The sequence below is a fragment of the Symphalangus syndactylus genome, chromosome 4 (assembly GCF_028878055.3).
Source record: "Symphalangus syndactylus isolate Jambi chromosome 4, NHGRI_mSymSyn1-v2.1_pri, whole genome shotgun sequence".
Lineage (NCBI taxonomy): Eukaryota > Metazoa > Chordata > Mammalia > Primates > Hylobatidae > Symphalangus > Symphalangus syndactylus.
The window spans coordinates 76,302,022-76,317,291 of record NC_072426.2 but is presented as its reverse complement, the minus strand read 5'-3'; the positions used below and the strand labels follow the sequence as shown (position 1 = coordinate 76,317,291).

The window sequence follows — 15,270 nt, the reverse complement described above, 5'->3', positions numbered from 1 at the left end:
ATATGTCAGTCACAAAAAGACAAAATACTGCATGATTCCACCTATAGGAGGTATCTAGTCAAATTCAGAGAAACAGAAAGTAGAATGGTGGTTACCAGTGGCTGAGGGGAAGGGGAAGAGGCAGTTGTTTAATGGGTGCTTAGCTCTAGATCTGCAAGATAGAAAAAGTTCTGGAGATCTGTTTCATGAAAATGTTACTTAACATCAGTGAACTGTGCACTTAAAAATTGCTAACATGGGCCAGGCACAGTGGCTCACGCCTGTAATCCCAGCTCTTTGGGAAGCCAAGGCGGGTGGATCACGAGGTCAGGAGATCAAGACCATCCTGGCTAAGACGGTGAAACCCCATCTCTACTAAAAATACAAAAAATTACCTGCGGGTGGTGACATGTGCCTGTAGTCCCAGCTACTTGGGAGGCTGAGGCAGGAGAATTGCTTGAGTCCGGGAGGCGGAGGTTGCAGTGAGCTGAGATCACGTCACTGCACTCCAGCCTAAGTGACAAAGCGAGACTCCGTCTCAAAAAAAAAAAAAAAAAAAAACTGCTAACATGGTATATTTTACGTTATTTTTCCCACAATACAAAAAGTTTAGTAACTATGGCTCCAAATTTGATGATATAATTAACTGGCTTTTTGCCAAGAAAACACTCATTAAATCGATTTTACTAAATTGCAATGAGACTGATGCTCATCATCTTAAATGATATAATTCTAAAGCTCTGAACTCTTTCGTACTCCTGGCCTGAGAATTATAGTGCAACAAATACAATGGCTGTTGGTGGCAGGAATTATATGGAAACAATTCCTAATGCATCAAAATGAGTAAAATTTAAATTTTCTATGACTTCACACATCCAGGGTCAGAAGCTGAACTGGGATCTAACTTTGAAACTGTCTTCTATACCACTGAATAATGGAGTAACAGAGTAGTAGTATATATTATCCATAGTGCACATAAAAACACACACACATATAAATTGCTATACATTATGTATACAGGGAGAGACAAGAGAGCATATATTAATTATCACTCTTAATGAACTATGGATTTTTCTAGGTAATGTTCTCTGAGATTGTCTGGTTAAACACTGAGTACCTGTGCATTTCAGGTGATAATGGTGGAGTGGTCAATGGACTGTAAACCCAGATTGCCTGGGTTCAAATCTTGGCTCTGCCTTTTCTAGCTGTGTGATCTGAAACAAGTGACTTAGACTCTCTGTGCCTTGTTTTCCTCAACTGCAAATGGGAATGAAAACAGTACCTTTCTACAGGGTTGTGAAGATTTAGTTAGTGTGTGTAAGGCACTTAGAACCATGTCTGGCGGCCTGGCGTGGTGGCTCACACCTGTAATCTCAGCACCTTGTGAGGCCGAAACAGGTGGATCACCTGAGTTCAGCAGTTTGAGACCAGCCTGGCCAACATGGTGAAACTCCATCTCTACTAAAAATACAAAATTAGCTGGGAGTGGTGACATATGCCTGTAATCCCAGTTACTCAGGAGGCTGAGGCAGGAGAATCACATGAACCTGGGAGGCAGAGGTTGCAGTGAGCCAGGATCACGCCATTGCACTCCAGCCTGGGCAACAAGAGTGAAACTCTGTCTCAAAAAAAAAAAAAAAAAGAACAGTGCCTAGCACATACCGAATATTCAATAAAAGCTCACTTTTGTTATTTTTATTATTGCTATATTTTATTCAAATAATTTGGTCAACAAAGTACAGCTTAGATAGCATACATGTATATTAAACTCTTTGATTTGAAAGGATCAAAAACATTTATAAAAATCGTTCCCAAAATGGAGGCAAGGAAAGAAGAAAGATTTACATAAAAGTAGATGTCAAGATCAGAATCATTTTGACAAAACATGTGATACAGTTTGGATGCTTATCCTCTCCCAATGTCATGTTGAAATATAATCCTCAATGCTGGAGGTGGGGCCTGGTGAGAGGTGTTGGTCATGGGGGGATCCCTCATGAATCGTCATGAGTGAGTTCTCGCTCTGGTAGTTCTGAGAGCTGGTTGTTGAAGAGTGTGGCACCTCCCCTCTCTCTTGCTTCCTCTCTCTCCATGTGATACCCTGGCTCCCCCATCTCCTGCTGCCATGATTTGAAACTTCTAGAGGCTTCCCTAGAAGCAGATAGTGGTGCCATGCTTCTTGTGCAGCCTGCAGAACCATGAGCCAAAACAAACTTCTTTTCTTTATATATTATCCAGCCTCAAGTATTTCTTTTTTCTTTTTTTTTGAGATGGAGCCTCACTCTGTGGCCCAGGCTGGAGAGCAGTGGTGCAATCTGGCTCACTGCAACTTCTGCCTTTTGGGTTCAAGTGATTCTGCCTCAGCCTCTGGAGTAGCTGGGATTACAGGCACCTGCCACCATGCCCAGCTAATTTTTGTATTTTTTTGTAGAGACGGGGTTTCACCATGTTGGCCAGGCTGGTCTCGAACTCCTGAGCTCAAATAATCCACCCAACTCAGGCTCACAAAGTGCTGGGATTACAGGCATGGGCCACTGCCCCCGGCCAGGTATTCCTTTATAGCAATGCAAAGCAGACTGATTTAACACAGCCAGGCCAAATTGCATCTTAAGTTGTTTTCAGTTCCTGTCCAATGGTCAGAGTACATAAATAGTAAAGTCTAAGAGTTTAGCTCCTTACAAAAATTATAATGCAGTTTGGTCTTACCATGAAATCTGAAATAGTTACAAATCATATTTTAGATTTTTATGCCCAAAGTGGCCTGCATTGTTTTAAAATATCTAGGAGAAATCTAAAGTACCTAAATTAAGAAGCATAAAACATATAATTTTAAGCAAGCTCCTGACATACCGGAACTTTGCTTATAAAACTATAAAAAATTAGCTTTTCTCCTCTATACCCTTTGGAGGCCTACTAAGCATAGTAGATTTATATTACTTTACAAAGGATTCCGAATACAATATATTTTAAAACCAGCATAAGCCACTTCATCTTAAAGCCTAATTACTACCATTTTAAGATCAAGGAAGGTCACTATGAGGATAAAAGCAAGCATTTATTGCACATTGACCAGATGCCAAACTCTGTGCTTGTGCTTCACACAAATCATCTCATTTAATCTATGAAATCAGTATTTCCCATGTTTTAGGTAAAGAAAGCAAAGATCAAATGATTAGTCTTAATACTTAAAACTGCATAAAATTAGTATCAACTTTAATCTAGTATTAAAATATAGTATGAAAAATACCTTCAACACTACTTTTAAGTAAACAAGCTAAATTTAATTCAAACCGAGTATACATGTATAAATTAGGGCTCTTTTTGTTTCTTTTTTGAGATAGGTTCTTGCTGTGTCACCCAGGCTAGAGTGCAGTGCAGCTTCCCAGGCTCAAGCGATCCTCCCACCTCAGCCTCCTGAGTAATTTGAACTACAAGCGCATGTCACCACACTCAACTAATTGTTTTTGTTTTTTGTTTTTTTGGAGACGGAGTTTCACTCTTGTCGCCCAGGCTGGAGTGCAGTGGTGCAAGCTTGGCTCACTGCAACCTCCGCCTCCCAGGTTCAAGCGAATTTCCTGCCTCAGCTTCCCGAGTAGCTGGGATTACAGGTGCCCACCACCATGCCTGGCTACTTTTTGTATTTTTAATAGAGACAAGGTTTTACCATGTTGTTGGCCAGGCTGGTCTCGAACTCCTGACCTCAGGTGATCTGACTGCCTCAGCCTCCCAAAGTGCTGGGATTACACACGTAAGCCACTGCACCTGGTCTAAGTTTTTAATTTTTCATAGAGGTATGGTCTCCCTATGCTGTCCAGGCTGGTCTCGAACTCCTGTGCTCAAGCAATCCTCTTATCTCAGCCTCCCAAAGTGTTGGGATTACAGGCATAAGCCATCATACCGGGCCTCTTTTTATGTATGAAGCAGTAAACAAGCCCTTGGAAATGAGAAAATGAGAAAGTTCTAGGAACAAAACACAGGGGAGACCAACTTACAAAGGCAATACCTACCATGGTATATTACCATATCCAATAGTAAATATGCACACATTTATTATTATTTTTGTTCTCTATTTTTATTTTTGTTGTTTTGAGACAGGGTCTTGCTGTCACCCAGGCTGGAGTGCAGTGGCATGATCACGAATCACTGCAGCTTCAATCAACCTCCAGGGCTCAAGAGATCCTCCCACCTTGGCCTTCTGAGTAGATAGTACTACAGGCAAGTGCCACCATGCCTGGCTAATTTTTTTTTTTTTTTTGTAGAGATGGAGTCTTACTTTGACCCAGGCTGGTCTTGAACTCCTGGGCTCAAGTAATCCTCCTGACTTGGCCTCCCAAAGTGCTGGGATTACAGGCATGAGCCACTGCTCCTCACCCATTAATTATTTTGTATTTGATTTTATTTTCTGGTGGCCATGATTTGCTGGTGCCTGAAGAAAGTGTTTAATCTCACAACTGGGCAAATTGAGCTCAGGTGGTTAGAAAAACTTAAAAATAATTCATGCTTTTTCAACCAAATTTGCTACAACTGGCCTCTACTGTGACCTCTGAGAAGCCCAGGCTTCAGTACTGCCTGAAGCAGGCTGTGTAAGATTTTAGATTCTGGACTCCTTCTTTGTAAAGGATGACAGCGGCTTCCTAGAGAGGGCGTCTCATACTGATAGGCAGACAGACAAGCAGGAGAGAAAGACTGGGCAAGGAAAGCCATGTGGAGGTTGGAGATGTATCTTTTAAATGTTCTTCCTTTACATTTTGAATTGACAGAAAAAATTGCATTTATCATGTACAACACGATGTTTTGGAGTATATATACATTGTGCAATAGTTAAATCTAGCTAATTAATAATAGCATTACCTCACATAGTTGTTTTTGTGGTGAGAACATTATTAACATTCAACTATCTCTCCATTTTTCAACAATACATTGTCCTTAACTATAGTCACCATGCTGTATGATAGCTCTCTTGAACTCATTCCTCCTAACTGTAATTATATATTCTTGGACCAACATTTTCCCATCCTTCCCTCTGCCTAAGCACCCCCACCTCTCCTAACCACCATTCTACTCTCTACTTCTATGAGAACTTTTTAGACTCCACACATGAGTGAGATCATGCAGTATGTGTCTTTCTGGGCCTGGCTTATTCACTTAACAGAATGTCTTCCAGATTCCTCCATCTTGTTGCAAATGACACTTCATTCTTTTTTATGGTTGAATAGTATTCCATTGTGTATACATACCACACTTTCTTTATCCATTCATCCACTGATGAACACCGAAGCTGATTCCATATCTTGGCCATTATGCATAGTGCTGCAATAAACATGGAAGTGCAGATATCTGTTCCACACACTGCTTTCATTTCCTTTGGATAGATACCCAGTAGTGATATTGCTGGATCATCTGGTACTTCTATTTTTAATATCTGGAAGAACCTCCATACTGTTTTCCATATGGCTATACAAATTTACATTCCCACCGTCAGTGTATAAGTGTTCCCTTTTCTCCATATTCTTGCCAATACCTGTTATCTTTTGTCATTTTGATAATAAACAACCTAACAAGAGGAAGGTGATACCTCATTGTAGTTTTGATTTGCAATTCCCTGATGATTAATGATGTTGAGCTTTTTTTTTGGTGAGACACAGTCTCACTCTGTTGCCCAGGCTGGAGTGCAGTGGTGCGATCTTGACTCACTGCAACTTCTGCCTCCCGGGTTCACGTGATTCTCCTGCCCCAGCCTCTGAGTAGCTGGGATTACAACAGGTGCACAACACCACTCCTGGCTAATTTTTTTTTCTTTTTTCTTTTTGTTTTTGAGACGGAGTCTTGCTCTGTTGCCCAGGCTGGAGTCCACTGGGACCATCTCGGCTCACTGCAACCTCCGCCTCTGGGTTCAAGCAATTCTCCTGCCTGAGCCTCCCGAGTAGCTGGGATTACAGGCGCCCGCCACCACATCTGCTTATTTTTGTACTTTTAGTAGAGAAATTTTGTACTAAAAATACAAAAATTAGCCAGGCATGGTGATGTACGACTGTAATTCCATACTCGGGAGGCTGAGGCATGCGAATAGCTTTAACCCGGGAGGCGGAGGTTGCAGTGAGCCGAGGATCACATCACCACATACCAGCATGGGCAACAGAGTAAGACCCTGTCTCATAAATAAATAAAAGCATAGCAATGCAATTATGTACAGTACATATGCTTGATAATAATAAATGACTGTTATTGGTTTATGTATTTACTATACTTTTTATTATTATTTTACTTCAAGTTATTTTAAAAAGTTAACTGTAAGACAGCCTCAGGCAGGTCTTTCAGCAAGTATCCAGAAGAAGGCACTGTTATAAGAGATGACAGCTCCGTGAGTGTTCTTTCCCTGAGAACCTTCCAATGGGACAGGATGTGAAGGTGGAAGACAGCAATACAGATGATCCTGATACTATACAGGCCTGGGCCAACATGTGTGTCTCAGTTTTTAACAAAAATGTTTAAAAATAAAAAATAATAAAAATTTTCAAACACAGAAAAGGTTTACACAGAATAAGCATAGAAGAAAACATTTTTATGCAGCTGTGTAATATGTTTGTGTTTTAAGCTAAGTGTTATTACAAAAGTCAAAAAGTAAAAAACTTACAGTAAGCTACAGTTCGTTTATTGAAATGTTTTATGAATTTAGTGTAACCTAAGTGTACGATGTTTATCAAGTCTACAATAGCAAAAAAATAAGTTAGCTGGGCATGGTGGCATGTGCCTGTAGTCCCAGTTACTCGAGAGGCTGAGGCAGGAGGATCACTTCAGCCCAGGAGTTTGAGGCTGCAGTGAACTATGATTGTGCCACTGTACTCCAGCCTGGGCAAAATAACAAAACTCTATTAAAAAAAAAAAGACAGTCTACAGTAGTGTACAATAATGTCCTAGGTCTTCACATTCCCTCACCGCCCACTCGCTGGCACACCCAGGACAACATCCAGTCCTGCAAGCTCCACTGTGGTTTCATGCCCTATACAGATGTGCCATTTTTATCTTTGATACCGTATTTTTACTGTACCTTTCCTATGTTTAGATACACAAATACTTATTATTGTGCTCCAATTGCCTATAGTATTCAGTATAATCGCATCCTATACAGGTTTGCAGCCCAAGAATAACAGACTGTACCATATGGCTTAGGCATGTAGTGGACTATACCATCCAGGTTTGTGTAAGTACACTCTAGATGTTTGCACAAAGATGAAATCACCACACCATTGCTTCTGTTGGATCATAAGGGAAAAAAAAAAAGATGAAATTGCCTAACAACATATTTCTCAAAATGTAGACCTGTTGTTAAGTGATGAATGACTGTACTTGGCCATGTTTATGTCTTCTTTTGAGAAAAGTCTATTTGGGTCTTTTGCACATTTTTAGAAAATCAGGTTGTTTTCTTACTATTGAGTTGTTTGAGTCCTTCTGTGTTTTGGATATTAACCCCTTATCAGATGTATAGTTTGCAAATATTTTCTCCCATTCTGTAGGTTCCCTCTTCACTCTATGGAATGTTTCCTTTGCTGTGAGGAAGCTTTATAGTTTGACGTAATACTGTTTGTCCATTTTTGCTTTTGTTGCCTGTGCTTTTAAGGTTGTATCAAAAAACTCATCGGCCAGACTAATGTCAAGGAGTTTCCTGTTTCCTTGTAGTAGTTTTATAGTTTTGGGTCTTATATTTAATTCATTTTCAAGAGTTGATCTTTGTTTATGGTGAGAGACAAGGGCCTAATTTCATTCTTCTGTGTGAATATCTAGTTTTCCCAACATCATTTATTAAAGAAATGGCCTTTTCCCCATTGTGTGGTCCTGCCATCTTTGTTGAATATAAGTTGGCTGTAAGTAAATGCATGGTTTTACTTCTGGACTTTATATTCTGTTCCATTGATCAATGTATCTGTTTTCATGCTGGTACCATGCAGTTTTAATTACTATAGCTCTATAGTATATTTTGAAGTCAGGTAGTGTGATGCCTTCAGCTTTGTTCCTTTTTTTTTTCCTGCATGACAAAGAGTCTTGACTTTCAAATGATTATCAGTACACCAAGTAATAACATGTAACAAGTTCTTAAGTTCTATCATCTCATAAACATGATTAAGAGAAACTAAAAGCAGCCCAAACAACTATACCAATATTGTTGTTCTCATCATTAGCAGGAATAGATTAAGGCTGAATGTTGCTTCACATAGGTTACAAATAACAATTTACTACTTTTTCATAGATAAAGCCCTGATGAATTCAAGAATGCATTAGGGGGAAAAATTATTTAATCTCTTTCTTCAAAAAAAGTTGGTTTTGTTTAATTAGATCTAAGAAAGAAAATGTCAACAGTGATATATATGTTGCTTGAACCAAAAGGCATACAAAAATAGATAACATATACCAATTAATTTTCTAAGAAACATGAAATCTTTAGATAAGCTCTAAGTCTGTAAAAAAAAAAAAAAAAAAAACCTATATTTGCTACTCTCCAAAAAGTGGAGGGACCTATTATACAATATACAGAAATAATTTAATGCCTTTCCATAAGAATATAACTCGAGCTATGTTGAAGCTTCATATTCCATGAGAGTATCTAAAATGCCAATTCATAGAACAGGTGCTTTTTTCTTCTCCTACCCATTTATGCAGCAGTTTTCACAGATTTCTGGCCGGATGTTGCAGACAAAGGCCAAGAGGTTATTCAAGACTTCATCCTTGTTCTGCCGGAAGTAGGTCTGGAGGGTGATCATCTTTTCTCCTGGGCCTCCTTCTCCACTTCAGTGCTTCAGCTTCATTTGCCTTGAACTCTTTTTACCCTCTGCAGGCAGCACTGTTCAATCTCAGACTAAGCTACTTCTTTGGCCTGCTTCAGCCCCTGGTTCATCTGCCTATGGGCCTTGGAAATCTTCTCAGCAGCCTGCTTCTCGGTCTGCAGCAGCTGCAGGATACCCTGCAATGGACTGGCCATGGCAGTGGTTCCAGTTTCATTCTTTTGGTTCAAGATTGCTTTCGCTATTTGGGGTCTTTTGTGGTCCTGTATAAATTTGGGGATTGTTTCTCCCTATCTTTGTGAAGAATGTCATTGATATTTCTGATAGGGATTGCACTACATCTGTAGACCGCTCTGGGTGGTATGGACATTTTAACAATACTAATTCTTCCAATCCATGAACAATTATTTGTCTCCTTCAATTTCTCTCATCAATTTTTTTTTATAGTTTTCAATGTACAGATATTTCACCTCCTTGCTTAAATTTATTTCTAAGTATTTTTTTCATAGCTATTGTAAATAGAGTTTTCTCAATATTTTTTCCAGGTAGTTCACTATTAGTAGATAAAAACAATACTGGTTTTTATGAGTTGATTTCATATCCTGCAACTTCAGTGAATTTGTTACATCTAACAGGTTTTTCTGGTGGCATCTTTAAGGTTTTCTAATTTTTGTTCCTTTTTTTAAAGGTTTTCTATATGTAAGATCATGTCATCTATGAACAGGGAAAAGTTGACTTCTTCCTTTCCAATTCAGTTGCCTTTTCTTTCTTTCTTTTGCCTAATTGCTCTGGCTAGGACTTTCAGTACAATGCTGAATAGAAGTAGCAAAAATGGGCATCCGGGTCTTTTTTTTTTTTTTTTTTTTTGAGACAGGGTCTGGCTCTGCAACCCGGGCTGGAGTGCAGGGGCATGATCTTGGCTCATTGCAACCTGTGCCTCCCAGGCTCAAGCCATCCTCCCACCTCAGCCTCCCAAGTAGCTGGGACTTACAGGTGTGTGCCACCATGCCCAGCTAATATTTGTGTATTTTCTGGTAGAGACAGGGTTTCACTGTGTTGCCCAGGCTGGTCTCTTAACTCTTGGACTCCAGCGATCCACCTGCCTCAACCTCCCAAAGTGCTGGATTACAGGTGTGAGCCACCACACCTGGCCTGGTATCCTTATCTTATTCCAGATCTTAGAGAAAAAGCTTTCAACCTTTCCCCATTCAGCATGATGTTAGTTGTGGGTGTGTCATATACTGCCTTTGTTGCATTGAGGTACATCCTATCTTTATGTAATTTGTTGAGAGTTTTTATAATAAGGAAATATTGAATTTTTCAAATGCTTTTTATGCATGTATTGAGATGATGATATGGTCTTTTTCCTTCATTCTGTTGATGTGATTTATCAGGTTTACTGATTTGCATATGTTGAAACATCCTTGCATCCCTGGGATGAATGGTACTTGATCACTGTTAATGATCTTTTTAATATGTTGTTGAATTTGGTTTGCTAGTATTTTGTTAAGGATTTTTGTACCTATGTTCATCAGGGATATTGACCTGTAGTTTTTGTTGTTGTTGTTGCATCTTTATATGCATTGTTTTAAAGGAAAATAGTTACTATCTGCCAAAATAGAGGTCTACTTCTGAATGAAACCTGTTTAAAGACAAGTGTTTTTCCTGAACTATATCTGTTTTCTTCATGTAATATTGTCTCTACCTAATACATTCAATACCATAACCAGGCTTTTCTCCCCTATACCTTTTAAGAAAACCACTACAGTTTTATCTCTGATAGGGCTACAAAAATCCACATTTGTGGAGAGCACTATGAAGATGTCGTCACAACTATTCAATGAAGCAGAAATTTCCCAAAGCCTCTGTTTTCCAAATATAATTCTTAATAGTCTGGGTTTTACAAGGGTTATAATAACAAATGATAAAATAAGGGAAAGAAAATAATCTCTGGCTGAACATAGTGGCTCATGCCTGTAATGCCAACATTTTGGGAGACTGAAGAGGGAGGATCACTTGAGGCCAGGAGTTCGAGACCCGCCTGAACAAGACAGTGAGACCCCATCTCTACAAAAATCATACAAGTTAGCCAGGCATGGCAGTATGCACCTGTAGTTCTAGTTACTCCAGGAGACTGAGGCAGGAGTATCACTTGAGCCCAGGAGACTGAGGCTGCAGTGAGCCACGATCATATCACTGCACTCCAGTCTGGGTGACAGAGTGAGACTCTGTTTCTTAAAAAAAAGAAAAGAGGTGGCCGGGCACCGTGGCTCACGCCTGTAATCCCAGCACTTTGGGAGGCCGAGGTGGGTGGATCACGAGGTCAGGAGATCAAGACCATCCTGGCTAACATAGTGAAACTCCATCGCTACTAAAAATACAAAAAATTAGCTGGGCGTGGTGGTGGGCGCCTGTAGTCCCGGCTACTAAGGAGGCTGAGGCAGGAGAATGGCGTGAACCCGGGAGGCGGACGTTGCAGTGAGCCGAGATCGCGCCACTGCACTCCAGCCTGGGCAACAGGGCAAGAGTCCATCTCAAAAAAAAAAAAAGAAAAAAGAAAAAGAAAGAAAGAAAGAAAGAAAGAGAGAGAGAGAGGAAGGAAAGAAGAAAGGAAGGAAGGAAGGAAGGAAGGAAGGAAGGAAGGAAGGAAGGAAGGAAGGAAGGAAGGAAGGAGGCCGGGCGCAGTGGCTCATGCCTATAATCCCAGCACTTTGGCAGGCCGAGGCGGGTGGATCACGAGGTCAGGAGATCAAGATCATCCTGGCTAACACGGTGAAACCCCGTCTCTACTAAAAATACAAAAGAAAATTAGCCGGGTGTGGTGGCACGCTCCTGTAGTCCCAGCTCTCGGGAACCTGAGGCAAGAGAATCACTTGAACCTGGGAGGTGAAGGTTGCAGTTAGCTGACATTGTGCCACTGCACTCCAGCCTGGGTGAAAGAGCGAGACTCCGTCACTACAAAAAAAAAAAAAAAAAAAAGAAAAGAATCCCTAAGTCTTACTCAAAAAGGAAACCATAAAATTAATGTTTCTTTTTTCAAATTTCAATGTCTAGCCTATTTTTTTTTTGTTATTCATTATCTTTTATTGTGGTAAAAGACACATAACATATTCACTGTTTAAGTGTAGTTTGTAGTGTTAAGTATATTCACATTATTGTTAATCAGATCTACAGAACTTTTTCATCTTGCAGATCTGAAACTCTATACCCATTAAAAAATGACTCCCCATTTTTCTGTCCTCTCAGCTTACTCGTTTTACTAAAGAAAATCATACAGAAAAAGGCAAAAGGACTAACTGTATTTATACTCAGTTATTTTTTCATTACTGCTAGTGACAAACTACCCATTAGTAAAACTAAGAAGGGGAACTTGAACATTTTCTACGAGTATCCAAACCTCATAGATAATCATTACGAATTACAAAAAAATCTTTAACAGTCTCTCAAACACTAAATTTGTATGCATTTTTATTGTAAGTATAAAACCAAAATCTTTTTCTGAAATTTGACTCTGATTGCTGTATGCTTCCTGAAATTACCTCTGAAACATCAAAAATATGAGTACAGATACATAACAAATTCTTGTTGAAGTTGAAAAAAGTTGGTTACTAATATTAACAGTTCACCAGTTACTTTTTATTATGGCCTCTGAACCTTTAATTACCTTCAATAATGAGTTACAGTTCAAAGCAGTGGGTTTTTCTGAATTGGCTAAGGAACATTTTATAATACAGATTAAGCATTTATTGAAAAAAAATTACTCTCTTCCTTTTTCTTCCAACCTTTGTTCATTTTTATAGATAATTCTAACAGAATACAAATGTTCTGTGTAACAGATAAAATATGAACCATGAAAAACAGCCAGGGGAAAGAATAGATAAAAATAAGGAGCAATAGTGAAAAAATCAACAGTAAAACAGAAACTTTTATTTCAAAATCTTAACAGGAACACTTTTCTCCTTCAGTAAGAGTCCCTCAGCTAAGGGAATTAATATACTGAAGCTAAAATACAAGATTCAATAAAACACTGACCTTAAACTAGATCTACTTAGCTGAAATTATATGAAATCAACCTAACATAATGCAGATCGTCTTTAATATACAAATATGAGGTTGCTAACCTATTAACAAGAGAAAATGTTGCTTGAGGTCTTCTATTTGTTTGCTCATTTTTTGTTTGTTTTGTGATTGCCATCTACATCCTTCCTTGGCCTATCTGGGACCAAGAAGATGGATTTTTGGCATAGCTGGCCAAAACAGAGAAATGCCATTCCAATTTTCCACCAGATTAAAAAATAAAATTTACAACTCCCACATAACAACATTTCCAAGTATCCCTTGTTAAATCGTTCCTACTTCAATCCCCCATGGCATGCCAGGGCTGCTTTATTCCGAGGGACCCCTTACACATTGTGCACTTAGAATGGAAAAGATAAGAATAGATAAGATATGAAGCCATCAGAAATTCAGAAGAGTCAGTCACTTTTGGCAAACATCATAGGGTTAACAGAGTTCAGCTTGATTAGGAGAGTATAATCTCTGAACAACATTCCCTAGCGGCTTTCTCTGCCTCCCTAGTGTCTCCTTGTTTCCAAAAATACAGAGGTCCTTGGAGAGGTTAAGTGTTACATGAGAACTAATTCTCTCGAGGCAGTATGCTGACCTTGACAATCTCCAGTTTCCTTCCACCCCTTTGACTCCTGTGATACTGCTCCTTTCATCTTTCCCTTCTATCTTTGCTGAAACCTTGAGAAGTAGTCATTTATAAAGAAGAGTTATTTAGTTTTCAGAGTCGAGGCCTCCAGGCTTCAGCAGCAGCCATGGAGAATTATACTCCAGAAAGTCAGTTTTAAGGTACATCCTTTCCACTGGCTCCATCTGAATGACCTCACCCACCTAGGTCTTCATGGCAGTGTTACCAATTCCCAAGAGTCTAGGAACAAGAAAAGTTCAAGGTGTCCACTCTACTGCCTTCAGTGTAGATCATACATTTGTGAAATGAATATGGATTGCATATTAACTATACTTAACTAGGTATAATGACATTTTGTTATATAAGAAAATGTCCATAATGTTTTAAGAGTTGTATACCCAGAAGTAAGTAGGAGTAAAATGACATGATGTCTGAGATCTGCTGAGCAGCTTAAAATACTTCAGCGACAAGAAGAAAAAAAGGAGATAGATGAGGCAAGTGCTACAAAATCTTTTTTTTATTTTATTTTATTGAGACAAGGTCTCGCTACGTTGTCAGGCTGGAGTGCAGTGGTTATTCATCGGCATAATCACAGTGCACTACAGCCTTGAGCTCCTGGGCTCAAGCAATCCACTGGTCTCAATCTCCCAAGTAGCTGGGACTACAAGGGCATGCCATCACACCTGGCAAAAAATTTTTTTGTATTAATTTATTTTTTATTGAAGAGACAAGATCTCAAACTGGTCTTGAACTCCTGGGCTCAGGCAATCCTCTTCCCTCAGCCTCCCAAAGTTGCTGGGATTACAGGCGTGGGCCACCATGCCTGGCCTAGCAAAATCTTAATAATTACTAACTTTATATATATGTGGAATCATTCTTCTACTCTTATGTATGTTTGAAGTCTTTCACAACAAAAGAAGTTTTAACTTCCCATTACCCAGTTAAAAACAATATTATTTCCAGAGGATGTAAGTGTCACTATTTTAAAACTACTTGTATTGTACATACAATATTTTTGCTTTTCACCATTTTGATTTCTGGAAAAGATCTCCTCCTGGCCAGGTTATTTAAAATGGACTCCTCAATTTATTATCAACAGTTTTACCAGAATCCACTGAGTCTAGTCCTATATATCAATACACGTACTTAATAAGATACCAGCTTCCATTAAAAATAAATCAGCATAAAAATAATTTAGACAAGAAGAAAGCCAAGACAACATTTAACCTCCAGTTATTTGCCATATCAGGATGTGCTGATGGCAACTCCTGCTTCCAACTTTTTGACATTACCATCACCATGATTTTGTTTTCGAACAGAAGAGAAAGGCTCCATTTATTACTACAAAGTTATAAAACAGGAAAGCAAAACTCCAGTCTCCCCTTGTGTACCTGCACCTCACCTCAATCCATCAGCAGAACAGGGGCCTGACAGCCAAAACCAAGCTCAACAGTTGCTAGGTCTCTGATGATTTTCAAAGTATATTCTTGATTAGCAGAAGCTCTGGAAAGGCCAGGGCAATCAAAACAACTAGTATTAAATGACATTAGATGCAAAGAATCAAACCCACTGAATGTTCTGCTCACGCCTTTTGTTCCCACACTGTTTACTGATAATCTGATCATATAAACAAGGAAGGTGAGTGTCAGAAATTCCTCTTTATTCACAACTAAGTTTAAATCTAAAACATATGGAAATTTACAATCCTCAAGTTTGAAGAAAAATGAGACAAGTGGCAAGTAAATATGAAGCCATCAGAAATTCAGAAGAGTCAGTCACTTTTGGCATACATCATAGGGTTAATAGAGTTCAGCTTGATTTCCT

General features: G+C 39.1%; 1 protein-coding gene and 1 pseudogene across 16 annotated transcripts in view; both read right to left on the bottom strand.

Annotated features, from left to right (window-relative positions):
* CREM (cAMP responsive element modulator) overlaps positions 1-15,270 on the bottom strand; it is a 91,647-nt gene that overhangs the window by 51,110 nt on the left and 25,267 nt on the right. The gene's annotated exons all lie outside the window — the stretch shown is intronic.
* On the bottom strand, positions 5,293-13,673 carry LOC134736479 (V-type proton ATPase subunit G 1-like; annotated as a pseudogene).